The sequence below is a fragment of the Gossypium arboreum genome, chromosome 13 (genome assembly GCF_025698485.1).
Source record: "Gossypium arboreum isolate Shixiya-1 chromosome 13, ASM2569848v2, whole genome shotgun sequence".
NCBI classification, from domain to species: Eukaryota; Viridiplantae; Streptophyta; class Magnoliopsida; order Malvales; family Malvaceae; genus Gossypium; species Gossypium arboreum.
Window position 1 is genome coordinate 39,897,199 of NC_069082.1, and position 9,188 is coordinate 39,906,386.

At 36.3% G+C, this 9,188-nt stretch overlaps 1 long non-coding RNA gene across 1 annotated transcript; it reads left to right on the plus strand.

Annotated features, from left to right (window-relative positions):
• Positions 1-329: 329 nt before the first annotated feature.
• On the plus strand, positions 330-2,116 carry LOC128286676 (uncharacterized). The gene is made up of 2 exons (XR_008277298.1): positions 330-432; positions 1,895-2,116. It is a non-coding gene; the product is annotated as an uncharacterized LOC128286676 (long non-coding RNA).
• Positions 2,117-9,188: the final 7,072 nt, after the last annotated feature.

Consider the following 9,188-nt stretch of genomic DNA (forward strand, 5'->3'; position numbering starts at 1 on the left):
CTGGGTTCAAGCCTTGGCTCTTGCAATTTATTCTGGTTTTTTTTTTTAAGGGAACCTGGACTTTGGCCTTTAGACCTTATAATTAATTGGGGATAAAATATGATACAAAAAGAGCCTGTGGTGAAGTGGCAATGTGGCGTCATAGAGTTAGCAAGGAGGTCCAGGGTTCGAAACTTATGGCAATCAAAGAACATTTATTTTGCTAATAGGGGGCGGCAAGAGTTGGTGTTGAATTTAAACTCTGATGTTGGAGGGATCCCACATCGGGAAGCTAACATAAGGGGGGATGTGAAGCTGGCTTTAAATAGAGAGAACCATGAGGAGAGTATAGGTACTTTTTTGGCTGATCCCTTTCGCTTTATGGCGTACTCGTTTGGGTTGGGCATCGGCTTAGAGTGCTCGGAGCGTGGACTAACTCCAGTCTCAAATCAGGTGGGTATTTCTCACTACTCTAGCTGTAGGATGGCTACTTCGGGCCGCGATGGGCCAAAAAGGGCCATGTGGGCCCAATAGGCCTACGGGCCCAATTGGATAAGTTGTTTGATTGTGTAGTAAATATTGGACTAGGCTAGGTGAATCTCATATCTGTGGCTAGATTTTGGCTAAAAGGGCCACACGAGCATAAGGGCCCATTTGGGCCGAGAAGGGCTTCAGGGCCATTCGTATTATTATCCCTGTTTAGAATACTTTAGTTTACCAAATTATTGAAATACCCCCAGTTGTAAAATTACCAAAGTACCCCCAGTTTATAAAACTACCCAAATATCCTCGATTTATAGAATTACCGTTTTACCCTCAATTTACAGAATTACCGTTTTACCCTCGATTTATAAAATTACTGAAATACCCTTGGTTTACAAAATTACCAAAATACCCTCGATCAGTAAAATTACCAAAACACCCTTAGTTTGTAAAATTACTAAAATACCCCTGGTTTGTAAAATTACCAAAATACCCCTGATTTGTAAAATACCAAAATACCCCTATAGGGTAGAATTACTAAAATACCCTTGTAGGGTAGAAATACCGAAATACCCCTATAGGGTAGAATTATTGAAATACCCCTGTAAGGTAGAATTACCGAAATACCCCTGTAGGGTAGAATTTCTGAAATACCCCTGTAGGGTAGAATTATCGAAATACCCTTGTAGGGTAGAAATACCGAAATACCCCTGTAGGGTAGAATTACCGAGATACCCATGTGGGGTAAAATTATCATTTTGCCCCTAGGGTGTTAAATGACTTTTTGCCCTTGTGGGCAAGTGACTGACTTGGACTATGTGGTTGACGGATTTGATTGTGAATATATGTTGGTGATATGAATGACTTGACTGTGATTGTTTGATTCAAATATGGGCATGACATTCGCATACATGACATGTTGCATGGGTTGGGTTTAATATAAATGGAGGAAGTGCTAAAGGGTTTTGCCCAGCCATCGAAAAGGGCTTTGCCCGATGTAATAAAAGGGCTTTGCCCGATTATTAAAAGAGGCTAGGCCTCGGTTATATGATAAAGAAGCTATGCTACCAAAGGAGAGTTTGGTTGGGTGGGTTGAGTTATTCCCACATGAAGAGCTTGGTTGGTACGGTGGAGAGTAGCGGATGGTGGGTTGAGTAGTCTCCCAAATGGGCTTGCATACATCCATTGGTATTACATGTGATATTGAAATGGGCCTATGGGCCATACCGCTTTCTGATAAAAGGCTTGCCCGATGATATGATTTATGAAAAGGCTTCACCCGTAACAGTTAAGCGAAAGGCTTCACCAAAGATATGTCGAGACCTAATAGGGCTTTGGCCCGATTGTCTTGATCTTGTGTTATTCACTGTTTGTTTGTTATTGGGATTACACACTGAGTTTTCGTAAACTCACCATGTTTCTAACTGTGCAGGTAATCTATAAGCTTAGATGGTTTGGAGCTGCAAGGGACTCAGAGATGGCCACATATTGTTTCTGTTTCTTGTAATTGCAATTAGATTTTGTTTTGGGTTTTTTTATGTAATAAGGCCGTTGGTGGGTTTTAAGTTTTAATTTGGATTGTGATTTCTTATACTAAACTGCCAGTCTAGGAAAACTCGAGATTTCAAAATGGCATCATTTTTCTAAGGAATAAGGAATACGAGCTTCCAACAACAAAGTTTTCAAATTGCTTCCGCGATTTTAAATGAGGTAATATACCAAAGGCAAACAAATTGGTAAACGTTTTGATGAGAACTTTAGTTTAATAATAATAAAGGAATTTAGATTCAGTAATGGATTTTCACCAGAACTGTCAAATTTGAAAAATGGTTTGATGTGACACGCCAAATTCGGCCATAACGTCTAGGTCGGGTTTGGGGTGTTACATTTAATGGTATTAGAGCCAGGTTACAAAACTCGGCTGTGGTATGGGTAGTAGAAAATTATTGTTATTTTTCTTTTTTTTCGAAATTGGGGTTTGAAAAGGGTTTTTCTAAAATTTTGTTTTGAAATTTATCAACGAAACTTGACTTGTTTCTGAATAGATGTTATTGGAAGTGTGGCACACCGAGTCTCCGACACCAAATCTGTAAGTTCTCTAACTTTATCTACTGTTATAGATTGAAATGCTATATTGAGAAACTACTATAGATAGTAGCACTATACTGTTAGAGTAAACTGTAATGCTTGAATTTAAATTTAGTATTTATTTGGTGTGTGTTCTGGAAATGTAGAAATTGTTTGCATGTGAAATCTATCTACTCCGATGGATAAATATTTTGGGTGTATGTTAGTATTATTAGTGTCAGAGTGCACAGTGGAGGTGTGGTGGTGTAGTCTTAGAGTGGGAAATTTTGAGGACGAAATTTCTTTAAGGGGGTAGAATTGTAACACCCTGAATTTGGGCCTAGAAGTATTGAGCCTTAAGTGTGGGTCCGTGAGGAGGTTATATATAGGTATTTAATTGTGCAATGAAATGACACAATTAAATGTCTGCTTTAGTGGTTAATGGCCTTGAGAAGTGTTGGAGAAATCTTGGGTTCAAACCTGGGCTTTAGTAAAAATTTTGGTATTAAGTGAAAAAAAACCTGGATGCTTGGATGAGGGCCTTTTAAATTATTGTGTTAAATAAATGACACAAGGAAGCTTGTGGTCTAGTGGTTGTGGCGTCATTAAGGTTGTATGGGAGCCTGGGTTCAAGCCTTGGCTCTTGCAATTTATTCTGGTTTTTTTTAAGGGAACCTGGACTTTGGCCTTTAAACCTTATAATTAATTGGGGATAAAATATGACACAAAAAGAGCCTGTGGTGAAGTGGCAAGGTGGCGTCATAGAGTTGGCAAGGAGGTCCAGGGTTCGAAACTCATGGCAATCAAATAGCATTTATTTTGCTAACAGGGGGCGGCAAGAGTTGGTGTTGAATTTAAACTCTAATGTTGGAGGGATCCCACATCGGGAAGCTAACATAAGAGGGGATGTGAAGCTGGCTTTAAATAGAGAGAACCATGAGAAGAGTAGAGGTACCTTTCTTGGCTGATCCCTTTCGCTTTATGGAATGCTCGTTTGGGTTGGGCGTCGGCTTAGAGTGCTCAGAGTGTGGATTAACTCCAGTCTCCAATCAGGTGTGTATTTCTCACTACTCTAGCTGTAGGATGGCTACTTCGGGTCGCGATGGGCCGAAACGGGCCATGTGGGCCCAATGGGCCTACGGGCCCAATTGGATAAGTTGTTTGATTGTGTAGTAAATATTGGACTAGGCTAGGTGAATATCATATCTGTGCCTAGATTTGGGCTAAAAGGGCCACACGAGCATATGGGCCCATTTGGGGCGAGAAGGGCTTTAGGCCCATTCGTATTATTATCACTGTTTAGAATACTTTAGTTTACCAAATTACTGAAATACCCCCAATTGTAAAATTACCAAAGTACCCCTGGTTTATAAAACTACCCAAATATCCTCGATTTATAGAATTACGTTTTACCCTCGATTTACAGAATTACCGTTTTACCCTCAATTTATATAATTACCGTTTTACCCTCGATTTACAAAATTACTAATATACCCTTGGTTTACAAAATTACCAAAATACCCTCGATCATTAAAATTATCAAAATACACTTGGTTTGTAAAATTACTAAAATACCCCTGGTTGGTAAAATTACCAAAATACTCCTGATTTGTAAAATACCGAAAACCCTTGTAGGGTAGAATTACTGAAATACCCCTGTAAGGTAGAATTACCGAAATACCCATGTAGGGTAGAATTACTGAAATACCCCTGTAGGGTAGAATTACCGAAATACCTTTGTAGGCTAGAAATACTGAAATACCCCTGTAGGGTAGAATTACCGAGATACCCATGTGGGGTAAAATTATCATTTTGCCCCTAAGGTGTTAAATGACTGTTTTGCCCTTGTGGGCAAGTGACTGACTTGGACTGTGTGGTTGACGGATTTGATTGTGAATATATGTTGGTGACATGAATGACTAACTGTGATTGTTTGGTTCAAATATGGGCATGACATTCTGCATACATGACATGTTGCATGGGTTGGGTTTGATATAAATGGAGGAAGTGCTAAAAGGGCTTTGCCCTGCCATCAAAAGGGCTTTGCCCGGTTTATCAAAAGGGCTTTGCCCGATTATTAAAAACAACTAGGCCTCCAAGTTATATGATAAAGCGACTATCTTTGCCAATGGAGAGTTTGGTTGGGTGGGTTGAGTTATTTCCCACATGGAGAGCTTGGTTGGTACGGGTGGAGAGTAGCGGATGGTGGGTTGAGTAGTCTCCCCAAATGGGCTTGCATACATCCATTGGTATTACATGTGATATTGAAATGGGCCTATGGGCCATACCGTTTACAGCAAAGGCTTCGGCCCAGTGATATGATTTATGAAAACGCTTCGACCCAGAACCATTAAACGAAAGGCTTCAGCCTAGTATATGTCGAGACTGAATAGGGCTTTGGCCCAGATTGTACTGATACTGTGTTATTCACTGTTTGTTTGTTATTGGGATTACACACTGAGTTTTCATAAACTAACCACGTTTCTAACTGTGCAAGTAATCCCTAAGCTTAGATGGTTTGGAGCTCCGAGGGACTCAGAGATGGCCACACACTGTTTATGTTTCTTGTAATTGCAATTAGATTTCATTTTGGGTTTTTTTATGTAATAAGGCCGTTGGTGGGTTTTAAGTTTTAATTTGGATTGTGATTTCTTATACTAAACTGCCAGTCTAGGAAAACTCGAGATTTCAAAATGGCATTATTTTTCTAAGGAATACGAGCTTCCAACAATAAAGTTTTCAAAATGCTTCAGCGATTTTAAATGAGGTAATATACCAAAGGCAAACAAATTGGTAAACGTTTTGATGAGAACTTTAGTTTAATAATAATAAAGGAATTTAGATTCAGTAATGGATTTTCACCGAAACGGTCAAATTCGAAAAATGGTTTGATGTGACACGCCAGATTCAGCCATAACGTCTAGGTCTGGTTTGGGGTGTTACAGACCCAATGACCTTCGCTAGGATCAACTTGGTGCCGACTCTTCATGCTTAAAGCATACAATACATCTGGACAAGTACATAGCATGGAATACATGATACACCTAATAGATGAAGCATATGGAATCTTACTCATACCTTCTCTCTCTTCTGAAGTTGAAGGACACATTTCTTTCGAGAGTGAAATACAATGTCTTATAGGTAAGAATCCTCTCTTAGATTCTTCCATGTTGAACATTTTTAGTACTTTATCTATGTATGTACTTTGGCTTAGACCTAGGAATCATCTTGATCAATCTCTATAGATTTTGACTCCTAATATGTATGTAGCTCCACCAAAGTCCTTCATAGAAATACAATACAATTTTGTAACAACCTATTTTTTAGTGGTGTCAGAAATAATAGTTTTGGGACCACAACTCTAACGTGTCAATTTGTAGATATTAATTATTTAATATTTACGAGGTTATTAATGTTGTATTAAGATTTGGTTATAAAATTTTACCATTTAGATAGTTAATTAATTAAAAATTATTAAATTGTAAAAGTTGTAAATAGTAGCTCTTAATGTTTAAAGGTGTTAAATAGTTCTTGAATAAAGGGTGGTGGACTAATATAATAATTAAACCATTATAGGTTTTATTGGACTATTTTAGGCTTAAAATTGTTGAATTTGAATGAAATTAAGGATGGGTAATTTAGTAAATTTGGAAATAAGCAATATTTTAACAAAAATAGAGTAAAGAAGCCATTTTCATCTTTTTGTTTCATCTTGTTCAATCGAAAACCCTAGAAAAGTTAGAAGACTATTCGACCAAGCTTGAGTTTTTCAATTGGGTGAGTAAATCTCGCCCATTTTAGTAATTTAATCTAGCTAACCCGGGGACTAATTTGTAAAACTGTCAAATGTTTTGAATTATTTTATTAATGAGTTTGAGTTAATATTTAATTTTTATGTAAGATTATTGAGTTTGGTAGCTAGATAGGACTATTTTGTAAAGCAGTTTTTGATCATTTTAAACTAAGGACTAATTTGTTAAAGTGATAAAATTACTTGTACTTGATGTGAAATAATTGCAAATAGGGACTTTAGTGAGACCCTTTATTGTTCGGTTAAGCTTAGATTTGAATGAAAATGGTTAAATTACATGTTTTGGCCTTAGGGACAAAATTGCATAAAAGTAAAATGTTGAGGGTAATTTTGTAAAAATGTTAAAAAGGGATTAATTGCATAAAGTGAGTTGATTTTGCTCTAGGAATTAGTTAATTGAATGAAATTCTTATTTTAGATCAAGAACGAGCTGATAATCGTCGAAAAGAGAAAATTATAGAATATTCCTCGTACTTTTGTCATCGTTGCAGATTAGTCTGGTAAGTTCGTTCGGTTTAATTTCAATACAATTTAAACGCATGTTATATAAACTTAGTTATTGAACATTGGTAATTAAATTGGTGCTTGAATTTGGAATGGACTTAATGAGTTATTATTGCATTGTTCTATGATGACATGTTTTGAGCTAGATGAACATAGGATAGTGTGCCATTGGCATGCCAATAGGTTATTTTGCGTGCGATACAGGTTTGATATGAGATGTGATGATGATTTCTATATATCCTCTATTCACTAAATATACCGGGGTCATGTATTTTTTGCTGACTATCGAGTTATATCACAGTGTTTCTAGTGTGTTACAAGGGCGGATGTTGGCCTATAGGCTAGGCACTTAGTGCTGAGGTGTGTTATTGGTTGGATTGATTGTATAAGCGTCTGGTGTGTTTTGGATGGTTAACCGTGTACTCAAATCCATATATCATTCATCAAGCATTGTTTATTTGATCATTAAATGTTATGAAAATGTGGAAAATTTTATTGTATTATTGTTTAAGCATTACTCACCTGTTGTGAGTTTTGATTGAAAGGAACTCTGTTATTAATCTTTTTCTTTGAGTTACTAATTTACTTCGATAAGCTTTATCATTTAATTGACGAACTTACTAAGCTTTATGTGAGCTTACTCGTATCCTTGTCTTTTCTTTGTAGATTACGTTTTGTGGAAATTAGGAGATTGGATCAACTCGAAGAATCACACTATCTGGGGATCTCTTTGGTAGATTTTAAACTTAACTTGGCTTATATGGCATGTAATAGGACCATTGGTCATGTTATATAATGGTTCATATGTATTTGTAAGGTATATGTATTGTGCATTTGACATTTTGGTTTGAACAACTAGATGCGGTATGCATGTTTAACCCTAAGTTTGTGCATAAATGGTCAAGCATGAAATGGTAAGATTGTCATGAATGAAGTATGGTGTAACAGCTCAATTTTGAGTCTAGTCGGAAAAATGGTTTTGGGACCACAAATTTGACGAAGAAAAAATTATTTTTATTATATTTTTATGGTATACAATTTTATGGAATGATTTCGTGAAAATTTCGTTTGAAAATTTTGACGTTTGGGCACTCAATTTGGTCAAAAGGCCTAAACTGTAAAAAGTGCAAAAGTTGAGTTCTACATGCTACAGGTGTCTAATTGTTATGAAATTTTAAATTGAAGATCCTTAAATGGTAATTAGACCAATTGTTAAGTTGTTGGACAAAAATGGGCATGGTGAGATAAAATTTCAAAGTTTTTCATTAAGGGCATTTTAGTAATTTGGTGATTACATGAGTTAAAAAGCCAATTTTTGTTCATCTTCCTCCCTTGGCCGAAATTCACATGAAGAAACCATGTCTAGGGTTTTTCAAGCTTCCAAGCTAGATTGTAAGCCCGTTCTAGCCCTGTTTTTAATGATTTTTACGTTTTTGAATCATTGTAACATGATCTAGCTATTTCTACCACTAATTTAAGGTATAATCAAAGTCTAAAATTTTACCCATGATGTATATTTGTTTATTTTGATGTTTAATGGTAGAAAATGCATGTTAGATGTTAGATAAACAACTTTTGCTAAGTGATTTTCAGTAAAAAAGTCAAAAAGGACTTGTTTGTAGAAGTTATGAAAATGTGTGTAAATGTGTGAATAAAAGAAAATTTTGGGCTGCTATAAGCATGTATAAGGTTCAACTAGGCTTCGATATTGATGAAATTGAGTACATTTCATTTTACGAGCCTAGGGACTAAAATGTAAATATGTCAAAGTTTAGGGGCAAAAATATAATTTTTTCCATAATTTGATTTTGGGCTGATTTGAATAGTTTAATGATTCAATAAGTTGAATATGATAATAAAGATCAAGAAAAACAAGGTTCAGACCTAGAACGAGGGAAAAATGAGTATTTAACGTTTAGGTCCTTTTCGCCGTTTTTATGCCGAGGTAAGTTCGTATGTTTAATAAGCATTAAATTATATATGTATAATTTCCTGTTTGATATGATTGTGGTAAATCCTATATTATTGAAATGAAATGTGAATGTTATTGAGTACGACACTACGGAAATGACTTATAGAGGTTCGATACAGCGAAAGTCCCGGTTGAACCTTAGGAATAGATAGGATACAAATGTCATGACAATAGGGTTACTAAGACTACGTGTAAGACCATATCTGGGATATGGCATCAGTATGAGACTTCGTATAAGACCATATCTGGGATATGGCATCGATATGAGACTTTGTGTAAGACCATAGCTGGGCTATTGGCATCAATATGAGATTACATGTAAGACCATATCTGAGATATGGCATTGGAAAAGTACTGTGAGTACGAGATTCT